The 19044-nt window shown below is 29.9% G+C and overlaps 1 protein-coding gene across 2 annotated transcripts in view; it reads right to left on the bottom strand.

The window, feature by feature from the left end:
- Positions 1–19044, bottom strand: part of LOC126756330 (uncharacterized) — a 140976-nt gene that overhangs the window by 119464 nt on the left and 2468 nt on the right. The window contains exon 2 of one of the 2 annotated variants that reach the window (XM_050469307.1): positions 15846–16116. The gene's annotated coding sequence lies outside the window, so the exon portion shown is untranslated. The remainder of the gene's footprint in view (positions 1–15845; positions 16117–19044) is intronic. The other variant, XM_050469308.1, reaches the window with a different exon arrangement.

Genomic DNA, 19044 nt, shown 5'->3' with positions numbered 1-19044 from the left:
AGATAAAAATATAAAAAATTTATATATGAGAAAGATAGTCTGTTATCATTTGCAATAATTTATAATTTATATATGTACATATATTAGAACTCGGGGATAACCGCATAAGCGGTGTCTACGCCAATAAAGACAGAAAGAAATTACATGCGCCTCTTCTATTGACTTTTTTGTATTTTATAGCCTAAAAAATTTATATAAAGCATAAAATATGATGAAAAAAAAATATTTATTTAAAAATATTAAAATAAAAAAAAGCAATTTTTTTATTAAAACTAAAAAAACCTTTCCAAAAAATTATTTATTTAATTTAAACTTATTGCAAAAAGTGACAAAAAATTTTAATTTTATATCTATTACAATAATTTGCATACAAGTGGCAATTTTTATTTTTTCGAAAGGTGGCAACCCTTTTTGAAGTTCTTCGTACGCCCATTTGTATCATACAGATGGTTAAATATATAAATAACGCTGTAAAAACTTAAAAAAGTTTTTTTTTCAAATGGGTGGCAACACTTTTTAACATTTCTTTATAAAGAGTTAAATGCTTTGCAAAACGCTGTGCTTATACTAACAAAAGTAAAAAAACGCAAGTTTTCATTTTGCATTATATATGAAACGCATTTTAATTATGTGGCAACGCTGTAAATTTCTTAAGTGAAAAATCTTAAAGATATTAAATTGTCTCCCTTTAATCTTACCCTTGCATAATAAATTTAACAAGGTGGCAACCCTTTTTGCAAAATTTTATTTCTATAAACGGTTACATTGTATGCAAATGATTTTTGTATACTCTAAAAGGTCAAAAAAAGTTTATTTTCAATAAAGACATATGAAACGCATTTTAATTATATGGCAACACTGTCGTTTTTTTTAAGTGAAAATACTGAAGAATTCTAAATTGTCTCTATTTGACCAAACGCTTACATTTACATAATGAAATTAATTTTAAACTTAAGTAATTTTCAAATAGGTGGCAATCCTATTTCCAAAATTATTTGTATAGACAGCTGTGTTCTTTGCAAAAAGTTAAGTGTATGCGCCCAAAAGAAAAACAATTCAGTCTTGATTATGTGCGAAAATCGTTTTTATTTAAGTGGCAGCACTGTCTTCATAAGTAAAAAATCTAAAGCATATTACACTGTCCATATTTTACCAAAAACATTTGTTTGTGTCACCCTATAAAAATTCTTTCAAGGAATTACAGATTAGACCAAAGACTTAAGCGACGAACCTGCTTTACAATTTAGAACTCAATGATATGTGAGAGCTGCCAAATTATTGACTGAAAATTATTTAGTATATATGTGTATATACATATATTTATATATACATTTTTACATATTTCCAGGGTATAATATAACAGTTACTTATCAGTTAGCGCAGTTCCTAATAGCAAAAGGCTCCTAAGCATTCCGCCTGCCACACATTCTATTTGCCCTCTTTGCCGTGTCTATATTCATATCGAATAGCACAAAGCAAACGCAGGCACATACATATGTACATACATATCTGTATATATATTTTAGTACACAATGTCCCTCTTCATTCCAAGAAATGCTCAAACGTCTGGTGGTCCCCGTCCATCAAATGGCAAACGCTGTAAGACAACACTTTTGGGGCGCGACAAAAATGTAGAATGGCAAGTGATGAAAGAATATTTGATAAACAAACAAAATGGAATTTTGTGCGCAGAATGAGTTTTTTGTGTCGTTTTTTGTATTGATGCTATTTTGTCTTAGTTTTTAATTATTTTCTGCGATATATATTTTTAAATTTTTTTTTATAATTTTTTATTTTTATTTTTTAAAATTTTTCTTGTTTTTACATATTAGATATTTTTTTATATTTTCCTTTTTTCATTTTGTTTCTATTTTTTTAATTTCTTTACATTTTTATTTTTCTTTTTTAAGTAATTTTGTTGCTTTTTTCTCGTTTGTCGAAGAAAATCGGCTTAGCTGCCATTAGGCTGTGCAATGACTAGTAATAATTTACTATAATTTGTAAAAATGTCTATACTTATGATGAATTAGAAGACGATAAGAAGTGAAAGACCTTCAAAGCAGTCTTGATGAAGTTGAGGAGGTTGGAAAGCAAAAGTGTAATGACTTTTCAAATTAATAGTTTTGCAATAATGTTTTTGTTGGTTTTAGAAATTATATGACTCGGAGTTCAATATACTTATAGCTGAACAAAGCAAAGTGAGGTAAAGCGATGTGTTTTTTGGAGTTGGAGATTTTCATAGATTCTGAGTTTATGGAGCGACAGATAAAAGTAAAGAGAGTGCAAGAGTAAAATATTAACAAAAGACGGTTTTATGAGAAATTAAAAATAAGTGAATGACTAAGTGTAAGAAAATTTTAAATAAAGATATACATATATACTTGTACATATGTTATAATTTTTCCCCATGATTTGAAAAAAAAATCCAATTTTCTAACAGCTACCCTTTTTATCTGTGTATTTAAAAATTGAAGAAAAAATGTATATACTAAAGAAAGCCACTTATCCACTAGTTTATCTTCTCCACTTTTTTTATATTCATTTCAGCAAACACAAAAAACAATGGACCCACTTAGCATCATCTTCCCAAATTATATATATCTCATCCCAAGCAAATATTTTCACCGTTTAAGCTTATTTGCGTAGAAATTAATTGCTGTCGAACAAAATCATTATTAGGAAGAGATTATGCAATAAAGAGATTGAAGCATGGTATTTCGCACTCATCAAAGCACCAAAGCAGACACCAAAACCAGCGTTACATAATTATAGTTAGTGTTTTGTATTTATTGTTTTTTTTTTCAGCGACCAAACTTTCTAATTCCTTAAAAGAGACAATGCGAATTTCCATAACAATTAAAAAGCAAAAACAAAACAAACAACAAAACGATTTAGCTAAAGTCCAAAAACAGCTGGGAAATATTTGTGCACAACAACAAGTGCAAACACAATAAACAACATAGTTGATGCAAAGGTCATCGTTGGTGCGTAAGTGTGCTTGTTGTTGCTGTTGGCGGCAGTATAATTTAACAACTTTTGCATTTAGCTTTAACGACGTTTGCCGAATCAAAAATGCGAACATTTGCAATTTTTTGAAGTTGTAATTATTTTTTACATTTTTTTGCTGTTAATTATTGTTTTTAATTTTTTGCTGATTGCTGCTTTTTGTTACTAAGTATTATGTATGCAGTATTCAGTTGTGTCATGCATTACTTGCAGTTATTTTGCGAATTTTGATTATTTTGTTAGTCCCGAAAACTCGGGATTGGTACTTGTAATAGCTAAAGTATTGCAAGTGTTAAAACAAAAATATAAAAAAAAATGTTGTCAGTCCCGAAAATTCGGGATCAAAAGTTGCAGTCCCGAAAATTTTATAACTACAAAGGTCATATGTGTCATATAATCGCATTGTTGTTACAAATTTTTTTTCAGTCCCGAAAATTCGAAATAAAAAAATTGCAATACCGAAATTTTTGTAACTACAAAAGTCATGTGTGTCATATAATTACATTGCCACTACAATTTTTTTATCAGCCCCGAAAATGCGGGATCAAAAGTTGCGGTCCCGAAATTTTTATTACTGAAAAATTTGCTTTCTACCATATATTTTTTTTTACAAAGAAGATAAAAATGGAGCCCATCACTAACAAACATTTTTGTCAGTCTTGAAAATTCGGAAAATACCGAAATTTTTTGTAACTACAAAAGTCAAGTGTGTCATATAATTACATTGAAAGCACAATTTTTTTTATCAGTCCCGTATCCCGAAAGCTCTTGCCACCGGCTTTAACTACGAAAAATGCGAAAATATTTTTCTGTTGCGCCTGCCATTAATGATGCGAGCAGTGCAGGAACTATAACAACAATAATAATAACAACAACAGCAATGACTTCCACATTCACACAGCCGTACAAAACACAAAAGACTTTAGCGCCGAACTTGATTACAACTCAAGCAACATTTTCATAGGCTATATATTATTACGCCAGTGCCCCAGCTACCTGCCCCACCACACACACACAAAATTTGTTTGCAAAAATAAACCTTTTTTAGGTTTCGTACGCTTTTAAATGCCCACTTTGCTTTTTATGCGGCGGACTGCATTCGGTTTATGCGCCATTTGCTATTATAAAAAAAAAAAAACAACAACAAGAAAAAAATGAACACAGGCAAAACACAAAACAAAGCGAATTTTTTCGGACATTTCGCATTAATGACAACGGAAATTCCCAACATAAATTGCAAAGATGTTGCCTAACATGGCGGCAGTTAGAAATGCAAATGATTTCAAAACACACAAGGCGCGCTCGAAATAAAATAAATTTAGACAGTAAATATATTTATATACAAAAACAAAAAGACATGTAATTTAATTAAAAGTCCAATTTGAAATTGACACCAAAATGTCACCCGCTTAACTGGCAAACGCGCATAAATAAGCGAAAATCATGACAAAAACACGGCAGAAGCCAGTTGTAGGTGTGTATGTGTGCGTATCTTCTAACCGCAACGTCTGTAAAAATTTGTGTAAAACGAGGCAGCGAGCAAAAAATCAAAATGCCTCGGCTGTCATGCAGCAATAAATTCCAAGTCTTGCATTTAATTGACCCAATTCCGGGCGCGCACACGCACTCCACACCTTCAATTCAGCATAAAAGCATAAGCATAGACAACTAACTACGTATGTGTATGTGTATGTACGTAACATATGTTTGAGTGTGTGTGTTAAATATTCTATTGTCTTTGTTGTAATACAAGCGTATAAGAAATCAATACTCACCAACGCATAACTGATTTTCAATCGCAGCAATTCGCGCTAAAAATACCACACAAACAAAAGAAACAGAAGAAAAACGCATACGTAAATACATATATAAATATATGTATGTGTGTGCGTGTGTTTATGTAGCAGCACGCCAGCACATTAGCTAATCAATAATGCTAAGCACACACTCACTCAACACACCACGACCACTCGACGGGTTATGGCGCGGCCAGTCAGTCCAGCGGTCAGTCAGTCAGCTCAGCTGACGCGTTAAACACTCAACTAGATAGCTAGCTAGCTGCCTGGCTAGCCAACAAATCGTCAGCAGATCATTAGCACAGCCCAAGTCAAGTTAAGTCAATTCGTTGCGAGTTAAAATGAACCATTCCCTGCCAACGGCGACAAATGCCAAAACGGCACGAAGCAGCGGTGAAATAGAATAATGAATACCGGTGGCAGCACACAGTATACATACATTTCTTATTACATATATAATAATATATCTATATATATATATCTTGTATATACAAAGTAAATCTATCTAATATCTTTGTTAATATCAGCAGTAGTCAGCGTTGGTTCGCCAATAATTGCCAATGACATGAAATTTCAACAAACAAATTGGCTAGAATTTCGGCGGCGAAAACAAAAAAATGTATATAATTTATATTCTACACACATATATATATACACATAATCTAAGATTGAAGCTATAGATTTACATCATCACATTTGTAGTCAAGCTGCGCGCGTTTGTCTGCTGTTTGATGTGATAAAAATGTCGCAGAAAAAAACTTTATTTAAATTATAGCATGCTATAACAACTTAACTAGATTAAGGCTTATTTTAGAAAGAAATTTCTAATATTCCTTTGAATACCTAATTTTTAGACTACTGGTGCTTCGGTTAAGATAACTAAATTGTTAAACTTGTTAATAAAAAAAAAAATCCAGTGGACTGTGTTGTCTCACTAGGCATTTTTTTAGAAGTATGGTTGACTGAAAAATTAATTTGACGCCACTGATTATGGCTAAATATATTTATTTAAAACACTTGTAAAGGTAACTCATTTGCCTTTGCTTTCGAGTAGTTTACTTAATCTCATAATGGGGAACCTTACTAATTAGCCAAGAGTGTAGTAATTAATCCAAAATATAGACGGACGCGAATACCAAATGTTGTATGAAGGAAGGCGAGGTGGACATCTGAACATATTATCTCTCACTATACAGCTTTCTATAAACTCTTAGCACTCATTTTTTCGATCAATCAAGCGAATCAGTTATAATCGGTATTAACTACATAACACTAACTAGTTTATATTGAACTCAAAGCGCATTGTTGATCCTGAAATCATATCAGGTCTAGTAGAAAGGAATCTATTATTTCTCCAACAGCTGGTTTCAGATCTCAGCGCTTCGTACAAGTGCGATTGGCTTACAAAGTATGGCAATAGGCATGTAAAATTTCAAAATAAACAAACCTCTTAGACAATTTTTTGATTGCTTGACTCAGTATTGTTTGAGAGCCCGTTAGATGTGGACACTAGCAAAGAGAAAATTCATCATATTTATAGCTTTTGTTCGATAAAGGCAAGAAACCAAGTAAAACAATAGAAAACGTGAATAGTGTTAAAGGTGCTGATAGTGTAACAGCCCATCATGTACAATTTTGGTTTCGTTGATACCACTATTGTCGAAAATGCATGATGCTTTGGAAAATCAATTGACGAAAATATCGAAAAAATTATCAAAATCTTTGAGCGCTTCCATGACTGTTTCGATTGCTCAGGAGCTACACTTGATACAAAAAAGACGGTTGGAAATATTTAAATATGGATGGTTATAAAAAGAAGCTCGACGTATGGGTCTCACAAGAGATGTTAACGCAAAAAACTTCATGAACCGAATTTCTGTACGCTAATCTTTGCTGACAAGATGAATCTATTTTTGAAGCGGATAGTTGCTGGTGATAAAAATGTATCACTTACGATAACGTCAAATGAAAACGGTCGTGTTTGATTCACGTTTTGAGCCGCGATGAGAGAGAATTGACTATCAGAAAGTTTTTTTCTGCTTTTTTTAACTTCTCTGAACGATTCGACCGTCTGAGAAAAGCAATCGCGCAAAAGCGATCATTTTTGGCCAATATAATAGAAATTGTGTTTCATCAGAACAACACCAGGCCAGCCACATCGTTAGTGCCTCACCAGGAACTCCAGAAGCTGATTGGAAAGTTCTTATGTACCCACCTCATAGTTCAGACCTGATATCAAGCGATTACTACCTGCTCCTGTCTATAGGGAATGATTTTGCTGATAGAATATTTGCCTCAGGAAAAGCTTTTGCAAATCGACTACCTCAATTTTTGCCAATATGAACGAGGGTTCTTATGAGAATGACATTATGAAATTGCCTTCAAAATGCCAGCAATTTTTTGAACAGAACGGTATATATTTGAACTAAATGGGATGATTCCAACTATGCTCAATAAAACCTTCACTTTAATACAAAATTAATCACTGATTTATTTTTCCTAAAAACTTTTAATTTTTAGTAATGTAATATGAATGTATTTGTAATAAAAATCAGCTATTTTGCAACAAACGCATGGAACCGGAATATGTTCAAATTTTCTCTTAGAAGTACAGGCGATAACTGACATAAAACTGAACTGTGGTAAGGGAAGTAAACTTTAGACAAGGGTTTCGCTGAGTTTAAGCTCCTAAATCTTAACCTCTTATCTATGTTTTTACTGAAAAGGTAGACAAATGTTGAAGCCAATTGCCGCAGAAATAGTTATACGAGTATCTCTGATAGACATATGTAACAAATATACCGTGATAGAGAGAAGAAGGCATATAATATATTTACGAAAAGCTGAATCTGATGAGACGATTGAAAGAAGATGATAACTTTACTGTACTACTTTTAAAGAATATACATTCAACACTGCAATACTGATAGTCATGGAATATTAAACCACTTTCTAATACCAATTAAAGCCGAAGCTGTTAGAATTTAATTCAGCTTTATTATTATAAACACGGCATGCTGTTGACTCCGTTCAAATATTCGCATATTTAGCTAAGCTAGCCTAGGAGCTGTAGACTTCCTTGCTCACTAAAAAATATTTGTAGAAAAATTGCATACACTTCCCCCCTTACCTACTCACATTTATCTAACAGTGCATTTATGTTTTACCACCAGCTGAATCTCCATAACGTCTCTCATTACTTGCGGTTTATGCAGCTAGTCGGAGGCAAGTGCGAAAAACCGCTGTGAGCATAATAAAAACGGGGTGTATTTGCATTTAGTTTACTATTTTCCAGCTAATTTTACAGCTTTGGCTGCTGTAAGTGCAAGTTTATTGCAAACGGTGGCAACGCACTGTCTGCTTGTGTACTTATGTGTGTGTTTACTTTTCACGCGTTGCAGCTGCCACAAGCGTTGGTGGAAACATCTTTGTCTGTGTGTGTGTTTGCCTTGAGCGTTTTCGCACATTTTCTCTTCGCACTTCTTTCTTCTGCAGATTTTTTACTTTGTTAGCTTCAGATTTTGCATATGCTTTGGCTTCTGCAAATTATTGCATAACACTGAACGCACTCGCTGGCTGGCAAGTCAGCACGCCGGCAGTTAAAGTGCGTTTTTTTACAAACTTCGCAATTTTGTGCAAAAATATTTTGCAGCGTTTTGAGTGTCTTCTTTCTGCATTCATTTCGCATGTTTATTTATGTTGTTGTTAACTGTGTTAGTGAGCAATTCGCACGTAATTAAGCAATGCGCTCACACTTGTTGAGTGCGTTTGGAGAGTGTAGAGTTTTGTTTGCATAAATTCATTGTAGAATTTGTTAGATATATTATTATTTTTATCTACCAATAAATTAAGAAAATTATCACCAACTGTTGAGTTGTGCAAAAGTGATTTATATACAAATATGCTAATTGATTTGACAAGCATTTCATAATACTTACTCCGAACTAAGTAAAAACCCACATGTGATGAGATCGTCTGCGTCTATTTATGTCTTCTAATGAGGTTTGTGGGCGCATTGCTACAACAACCACAATATCTTAGGGTTGGGTAGACATGCTTAATGATATTTTACGTAACAGAAATGCAGCGAAGTCATTGGATTGACATTGAAAATTATTGAGGTTTTTGAGTCATCACACAGATGGTATGTGCGGTGATTCGCGCCGGAAATATGTATTTTAATAATAATTTTGATTTTCTTTTTTCAATTAAGAAATACACAAGTCTGTTTAATATTCTTCGCTTTTCAACGGTTTTTAGTGTAGAAGAATGCTTGAAATCGAAAAAGGAGTATATCGTCGCCTAAAAAGCAAAACAGCGTTTCATCAAAAAAATCTAAATACAGTTTTTACTGCTTACGATTCACTACTCATGTTAGATAAATGTCGCATAAAAATTCCAGCTTCCACTGTCAGATATAACCAATATATAACCAATATATCACCAATATATAACCTATATATAACCAATGCATAATCAATATGTAACCAATATATAACCTAAACTCAAATTTTGTTTCAATATGAGTGGTTTTTAATACATCGTTTTTCCTTCGCCTGTAAACTTATGAAACATTTTATCTGCCATAGCAATAATTGAAATAACAAAAATTAAACAACTTTGTTATAAACTCAGGACTCAAAAGCATACATACATTCGAACATATCTATTAACACCACATATTTACTTCCATTTTTTCTCTAACCTGCTCACAAAACCAATTCAGTTGACAATTGCTCGCCAATTACCACTGCCAGCGCCAGCTAGTTTACAGAGCATAACTATACATACATACATATGTATATGCTCACGTCTCATAAATAATTTTCGACTTTTGTTCTTTTCATCTTCTCGCTTCTTCACGCTTAACATGCAGCGTTTATGCTCAAATTTGCAAGTTAATTGCTGCCCACGCACAACAAAGTGTTGGTGGTTGTTGGCAGCACCACAGAATGAAGCGCAGCAGATGAGTGCTTGCGGCAGCTAATGTGGCAATAAAACGTAATCAGCTGCAAAAAGCGTGCAACGAGAACTTTGCTATTAATAGCGGCACTAAAAACTGTAGTAATTGTCAAGCTTATACATATACATATTTAGTGCTGTGTGGCAGAAATCGTATGTTCGACGCTTCTGCTTTGAGGTGGAGCAAGCGGCGCGGAATAACACCTCAGCATACCCAGTTATTAGCGGACTCTTATTTTCGTTACTGTTTCGTGGTTGCAGTTATATAGACACAAATAAAAATATATGTAAAATATGCATAACTGAATTTACCGTAAGTCGCAACGCTTGCAATCTGTGGAATGAGTGCTGTTGCTAGGTCGAACAAGAAGTTTAGTAGCAATGTGCTTATGTTTCGTTAGTATTAGTGATTTTTATGACTTGAATGACGCGGAATTCTACGAAAAATGTTTTTTTTTATGCTCTTTTGAGATCTACCAAAATGTTCGGCATATAACAAACGTTTTCTATTTAATTATTTATAGATGTTAAATATAGCCAAAATAAAATATTTAGACCAATTTTGAACATAGTTTTAAAGTTTCAGATCTTAATCAAAATCAAGGTGGAGTTTTCTAGTAAGAAGGCATTGTAGCAGCTAGAGTGGTGCAATGTTATTAAAGTTTTTCAATATTACTCATGCATTTTTAATACCAGCCATGATCATTTCGAGTCTTTTGGGAACCATTTTACGGTACATTCAGCATTCAGCTTCTTATACTCAAATTTTTTTTGGGGCTTTAGAGAAGTGTTGCTCCATAAAATGTTGTTACCCATAAAATTTTATTAAAAAAAAGGCATCATATTTATCATTAGACGCGAGTATGGCTACGATAGAGAAGATGACGTGGGTACATTATCAATCATATGTTTAAAATTGAAGTATGTATACATAATTATTATTTATTGTATATATTTAATAGTCTTACTATAATATTTATTTTATAAGTTTCATTAATTTGATTATTGAGTTGCTTTATTAAATTTTTATTTTGTTATTTTTTGTATGAAAAGTTTTAACATTATCAGTATACATTGTTAAGTTAATCTACGTAATTTAACTTAACTTTATTACAATTTAAATTTTTTTTAGATTTTTAAATTTAAAAAATGTGTGTTTTTTATTTAATATTTATTTATTATTTTGATTATTCGGTTTACTTTACAATTTTTTTTTGTTTTTTTTTTTTTATGGAAAGTTTTAATTTTTAATTTCATTAAAATTTAAATTGTTTTAATTTTTTTACATATTATTGTCCTTCAGTTTTAAGTTATTTAATTTTATTTTATTTTTTTTTTAATTTTATTTTTCAATTAAATCTTTAATTCATATATCTTATTTTCGTTTATTTTATTTAATAAATATAAATTTTTAAAGTTGTATAATTTATAAATATATTTTTTTCCATAACTTGATTCGTTATATTTGTTTAATTAATATTTTAAAATTAATTTTTCGGTTTTAAAATGTTTTATGAAAACTTAAACTTTTTTATTAATTTATGTTTCTGCTTCAAAATATTTTATTTGTTGATTTTTTTTAATCTTCCTTAATTTATTTTATTTGAATCCAAATTTTTCGTAATTTTATTTTATTAATTTAATATTAATTAATTTTTCTGTTTTAAAATATTTCACTAAAAACTTAATATTTTTTATTACTTAATAAATATTTCTATTTTAAAATAGTTTTTTTTTCTTATTTTGTTTGACTTATTTTATTTTATTTCGAAACACTTTTAAGTGATTTTTTTGTATGCTGTCTTGTTTTCCATAATTTTATTTATATTTTTTTCCAAACCAAATTTTCAATTTGAATTTTTTTTTATTTTATCCAATATCATTTTATTTTATTTTATTTCATTTTATATTATTCTATTTTATTTAACTTTATTACTTTAACTTTTTATTTTATTTTATTTTACTTTACTTTTTTTATTTTATTTTATTTTATTTTATTTTATTTTATTTTATTTTATTTTGTTTTATTTTATTTTATTTTATTTTATTTTATTTTATTTTATTTTATTTTATTTTATTTTACTTTATTTTATTTTATTTTATTTAATTTAATTTAATTTAATTTAATTTAATTTAATTTAATTTAATTTAATTTAATTTAATTTAATTTATTTTATTTTAATTTAAATTGCTTTAGTTTTGTTTAGTTTATTTTAATTTATTTCAATTTAATTTAATTTATTTTATTTCAATTTCTTAATTTTTATTTATTTTTACTTATCTTTCTATTCACTTTTCATATTTATTTATACATATATATTTTTTTAAATCATTAGCATATCATTTTTGATCTTCATATCCCTCTGCTTTAGGCTTTCATTAGCATTTACATTTATCACAAAATTATTACACCTTAAATTGTCATTTTTTCTTTTATTATATTTCCGCCTAACAGTACCAGCCACGCCTATACACTACCGTACAATACAGGCTTCTTTATTTCCAAATTTAATTTAATTTAATTAATACGCTTGATTAGACAATGAGGCTCAAATTAATTCAACCCAATATGAAATCACTTCCTAAAAAACAACAATAATAACAATTTATCCAACAATACACATTATATCGCTTATTACGTACATACTTATGCATATGTGATTATTGGCTCACGGCGATGCAATCAGATTTTGTGTGAGAATTGTATTCAAATCCGGCAGTTATTATTTAATTCCTAACGAAATATGCCAACAAAAACAGCAAAAACACCACACCACAGCAGCAATAGAGGCAGCAACAATGAATGCCACAACAGGCCAATGACATGGCGTATGAAATACGAAATATGTAAATGTGTGCGGCTGGCTGTTGGTATGAAGAAAACGAAAGACTTGAGCGCCAAACTTCATGCATATGCAAACAATGTGCGACCGAATATCTGACAATCACAGCGCCAATGTATGCTAATATGGGGTTTTAAGGCAGGCAACACGCGCACCACCAAGCCGCGCAATAATGAGTGCAGCAGAGGAAATACGAGGCAAGACTACACAGTTGTTGTCGTTGTAGTTGTGGCAAAGGCAAACAAACAAATAATGAAGGGGCGTTTGAATATGTTATTGCCGTTGGAAATACACGGATTTTTAAGAAAAACAAACACACGTCGCATGCGAATGTGCCCCTATATGGATATGGTTGTACAATATGTGGCTGCAGCATCTGAAATATGCCTACAGCAGCACGGCGCGGAGTTATGTACATATTTGAAATGAAGATGGGCGAGTCAAAAATACACGGGCGGCCAGACAGTCAGCTACACAACTACGAATTGTATTGTTCACCTGTAGCAGCAGCAGCAGCAGTAGTGCCAGTAATTGGTGACAACGACCTTGAGTCACAGCCTCAAGCACTTGCAGCTCGCATGGTGGCTGAGAGTTGAAACCGCAGTTCATTGTATTGTTTCCAGCCATATGAATTTCAGCTATTTCATTTTTTATTGAACGTAACTTTAAAGTTTCCCTCGCAATATGCGGAAAATGATGGCGTCAGACAGATACGCATAAGACAAGCGACAAACAATCAAAATGGTATCACGTCATAAGCAAACCGGAAGCGAAATACAGCAGCCCGTATAACTCAGATTTTTCTCAAGCACTTTGTTAACTAATTTGATACATGTGTTTCGTAATTCTAGCGATTCTGTAGCACTAATTGTTATGCTAACAGAAGGTATAAACCCAACTAAAGAATAGGCGGAGAATAATACAGAAATTCGTGCATGAAAAAAAAACGCTTAATAATTGCGTATACGCCCTGATGACCCAGCAGGTTTTAAGAATGGGAATGAGTTTATATAATATTTTTGGTATTTTGTATTATTAAAAAGTGTTTTTAGTTTAAAAGAAAATAATTTAACTTTTAATATTCAAAACAGACTACTCAGATGGTGCTAGTAAATCTATTTAACTAGTAAATTAGTAGTTTTGAAAAAAAACAATAGTTTTATATGTTAGAAATCTCTCAAGTTATTAATATTTTTCATCAAAAATAAGCAAAAATGTTAACTTTAGCAGCTTGTATACCCCTCACATATGCATTTTTTCTAGCACAAAAAGGTGTAAAATGCTCTTTTTCTTACTATTGATAAGTCAATGTGTATTGCTTCTATATGCCATAGTGTTCCGCCACACCCTTAGAGATTAAAAAGTTGCTTTGAGCAATAATCTATGCAAACTTAAGTGAAGATATCTTGTCAAATAAAAAGATTTCCACTCAAGCACTTTATTTTGACTCAACAGTTTGTATGGCAGCTATATGCTGCAGTCGTTCGATATCAACGGTTCGACAAATGAGCATTTTCTTGAGGAGTAAAAGACGTGATCACAATTTCATACTGATATCTCAAAAAATGAAAGACTATTTCATATATATACAAATAGATGGTCATGGCTAAATGGACCCAGCTCGCCACTCTGATCATTTATATATGTATATATTGTCACCTCAAATTCAAAATAACGTAACATTACTTTTAATAAGCTTACAGGCGAAGGAATATCAATATAATGGAAACCACTCATATTGAAGCAAAATGTAGTGAAACGTAAGCAATAAAAAACTCATTTTCGATATAAACATATCAAAACAGAATTTAAGTTTTGGTGATAAAATGGTTTATATATTGGTTATATCTGATAGCGGAAACTGAAAATTTTATGCGACATATATATAAAAAGAAGCAGTGAATCGTAAGCATTAAAAAACTCAATTTCAATATTTTTGGTGAATTTGTACTTTAGGTTATATTTATATATACATTTTATAGTTTCTTAGACTTACTAACCATTAGCTAACAACAAAGACTATCCCCTCATATTTATTTCTATTAAACTATATAAGTATCTATACACTTATTGGCATAGTGTATAAAGCAACTGATAGTAAATATATGCAATTTTCCTTTATTATGTATTAAAACATATTTTTATTCTAGCCATAGTTTTTTCCGTTTTTTTTTTTTTTTTTGTAAAAAACTGTTTTATGTTTTTTGGACTTATAATAACTTTCAGTGTAAAAAGTGTTCCAAAATTCCTTTAAAAGGGAAATCAGTACTTTTTTTATTCAGCAAATCGTATTGCAAGGCTATTCAGTTACTAAAAGTTCCGCCCCAAAAAATATGTCTAAGAAAATAAATGAAAAAGTACTGGGAGACTGATTCTGTAGTGAGTTAAGCACAGTGTGTTCATTCACGAATTTCAAGCAATCTCAGAAAAAAAAGTAAGTAAAGCTTTACGTTCATGAGCTACCTTAATTCTCTACCAGAAAACGACTGTGTCTTAGAAATGTGCAAACTTTTTTTGAATATATAAGATAAAAAATACAGGTTTAAGCAGCATTTACAGGTTCAGTATCAGGTTTATAGGCTATAGCTTGCTGGTACAATGCTGTAGAAGTTCTTTTCCAGCTGTTTTTTTTCAATATAAGTTAGGTTAGGTTTGCTAGCTGATCCTCAAGATGAGTATTGCACTTGATCTCAAGTGCTCAAGCACTTGAAGTATGTTGTGAAACCATAAAAATTAACCTTTATGGTAAGAAAAACGTACTCTCAATGAATTTTTACCATTGAATATTTCAGCAGCCATTCGGAATCTCCAAGGTACTTATTCAGAACCAAAGAAAAAATAAATTTTTCGCATGAAACTTTTAAGTCATATTTGAAAATTTTCTTTATAATAATCGTAAATTTCAAACACCCAAGAGTGTTATATGGAGAAAGTGTTTAAAACCTACAAATAGTTCAGAATGAAAGCCCAATTTTCATAAAAAATAAAAATTAATATAATTTAAATAATATTTTATCAAAATTCAAACTATAAACTCAAACGACCTTGAGAATTTGCTTTGCTCCTTATATTATTTCGTGCACTAATGCACTAATAAAATGAAAACGTAGCCTGCGTTGAAATCGTAATTTGTACACATACAAACACATTTGTACAGTTATATATTTATAAATCCATAAAAATACATATATATATACATTTCATACATTTGCACTTATTTTTAGCGTGCGAAACTTACCTTTTGTGTATATTTTTATGTTCACTTATGACTTGGAATTGCTGCTTCCGTTTTTTTGTTTTTGTTGCTGTTGATTTTGCGCTTTTTATTACTTTTTTTATTGTTGCATATATATTTTTAGTGTTTAATTTTCTTAACTTTTAATATTGTTACGCGAAATTATCGGAATTAACGAGTTTGGCAAATACTGTTCTTGGCACTTATTAACACACACACACTGTAGTGGCTGGTTACTCATACGCCAGGTGGGCGAGTTCTAAAAACAGAAAAACTATGAAAAATAAATTACATTGTGAAAAAAGCAGCTGTGAAGATGTTTATTTTAGAAGTATTTTGAGAAAAAATTCAACAAAATTTTGTTTAAAACGATTTTATAAAAACTACTTTTCTTAAAAACGAATATTGAGAATAAGAATTAGTTAAAGCGGCTGCAATGTTGAAAGATTTTTTTTCCAAATACATATGACTTTATTTGATACTAATATAAAAAAAAATGATGCAAATTAAAAAAAAAAAACAGTTTTAAATTAGAAAAATTAAAAAAAGTAAAAAAAAATTTTTTAGTAAAAAAAAATAAATTAGTATAAGATATAAGAAATGTAATAAAAATATAAGATATAAGAAATATAATAAAAATTACAAAAAAAAAATTACAAAATTTAAAAAAGTTAAAAAAAATTAAAAATTTTATTTTTAATTCAAAGAAATTTAAATAAGTTAATGCATTACAGCTTCAAAGCTCAGTCTTTTTGAGACCACGAAAATATGTGTTTTCAAAACCTAAAACCCATAAGGTTTAGAATTATTCATTTCATTATTTGAAAAATTACAAAATTATTGAATTTTTTGTCAGTTTATTAATATATATTTAATTTTTATATTTTTATGATATTTATTAAAAATTTTGATAATTATTAAAAATTTTGATAATTATTAAAATTTTTGATTCTTTAATTTTAATTTGTTGCTCTTTAATTCTCTATTTTTCTGCTTTTCAGCAAATGCTACATTTTCTTTTGCCCATAACCGTCATAGTTTCCACCACATTTTTGCACGCTACTTTTTACGATTATTTTTCTACAAAATCACCAGCTGTTTCACTGAATTTCAAAAATATTTTTCATGAATAACAGCAATAAATGTGCTCGTGGCTGCAGCAATTCGCTTGTCTATTGCAAATTTTATAAAATTGTATGTTTTTATTATTGTTGTTGTTCTGTTAGCTGCTGTTTGCGGCCACAATTAATTTCACTTTTTTTCCTTGAGCGCAAAACTACACACAATTTGCGCGTGCTGTTTATTGTTGTAGTCATTTGTTGCTGTTTTCAGTTGCTGTTGTTATTACTTGAGTTTATTATTATTATTTCGGCTTGTTGTAGTTGTTATTGTTGTTCTGTGTTACTTGCTCGCATTTGCCTGTTTTGTTGTAATTATGTGTTGGCTGTTAAACATTATCTTTTTTCCATTTGCTGCATTTTTGCTCGTTTTCTTGCGGTTGCTGAAGTTTTTCTGGTTTATACTTGTAGTTGCTTTGTTGTTGTATTTCTTTTGTTTTGTGTAACATTAACTGGTTTCTTGACTGCAAATTTTTACATACAATTCACTTTGCGCGATTTGGCCGAGGTGTTGCACAAACAAAATTTTGTCTTAACCCAAAATTTACCAAGCGAAAAATATATTTTATATAAGCTCAAAATTGAAATGGTTTTGATTTGGAAATGAGAGATTTTTTATTTATATTTTTTTTTATTAATGTAAAGTATAATTTTTTATATCAAGCAGTTAAGTTTTGAAAATATTGAAAAAATAAATATTATTGAATCTAAAATGTACCTACGTCTGTTCATATATAATAAGTAAATTAGAAGTCACAATGACAGTATAAGATCTGAACGACATACTTTTGATAGAATAACGATATATTTTGAAAGATTGTTTCTAGTGAAGATAAGTTTTGAAGTGGATTAACCAAAATTATGAAAATCTCATGAAATAAAAAAAAATATTCCTTGCATTTCGCAAGACAAAATTTGAAAATTTTGACTATTCAAAGTTCATAGAGGTAAAATTCGTTGGATTCCCAACTTAGTTGAATACATTCGGCTGCTTATAAGCAAAGTAATGGATTTGTAGTTGTTGTTGTAGCGGCTGTAGTTGACAGTCCTAGGCCCGATAAAAACCCGGATCCGTTCCGGTTACGTAGGACCGACTGTCGTGGGAACAATTTTGAAGGCCAGTCTTTCACTTTTCCCAGTTTTGTTCCCAGTCTTTTACTTTTTCTGGACTCAACATGAATAAGAGTGCGATGTTGCAACTATTTCATATTTATATGCATTAAAAAGAAAAAAATTTTTTTGCAATATATTTACATATATATTATAAAATTAATCTTTTCTAAAAAATGTGTTGAAATTAAATATTTGTATTATTATCTTTTTTAGATTTTTTTATTTTTTTTTTTTGCATATTTTATATAATATATTCATACTAATTTTTACGTATAATTATCTAAAATAATTTTTAATGGTTTTGCATCACCAAATGTAATATTAATATATTTTTTATTATTAAATTTTAAATTTAATATTTTTGTTCGTTTTTTTTTTATTTTTTGCACGCTATTATTATTATTTTTTCTTTATACGTATTGCAAATTATTTTTTTCCTTTCTAATTATTGTTATATACAAGTATATATTTGCAAAAAATAATTGTTTTAAATTTTTAATTGTGTTAATGTTTTTTTTTACCACCAAATGTAATATTCTTTTGTCAAATGTTCTATTAATATTTTTCAAATGGAACTTTTTAATATTTTTAATATTTTTTTTCATACTATTATTTTTTTTATTAAGTGTTATTATTTTTTTTCCTTTTTAATTAAACACAAATTAATGGAATAATATACTTTTATTTATTTGTTTATTATTTTTACAAAATTGCAAAATAAACGTTTGTTCCAATTTTTTAACGAGTATTATTTTTTCACTAAGATTATTATTATTTAACGTATATATTATTTTTTTATTTTATTATTATACCCTGAACAGGGTATATTAAGTTTTTCACGAAGTTTGTAACACCCAGAAGGAAGCGTCGGAGACCCTATAAAGTATATACTCGTATATAAATGATCAGTATGTTGAGCTGAGTCGATTTAGCCATGTCCGTCTGTCTGCCCGTCTGTATACGAACTAGTC

This window comes from Bactrocera neohumeralis, chromosome 4, assembly GCF_024586455.1.
Source record: "Bactrocera neohumeralis isolate Rockhampton chromosome 4, APGP_CSIRO_Bneo_wtdbg2-racon-allhic-juicebox.fasta_v2, whole genome shotgun sequence".
Classification (NCBI taxonomy): Eukaryota; Metazoa; Arthropoda; class Insecta; order Diptera; family Tephritidae; genus Bactrocera; species Bactrocera neohumeralis.
The sequence above is the reverse complement of the archived record's forward strand: the minus strand, read 5'-3'. Positions and strand labels throughout refer to the sequence as shown.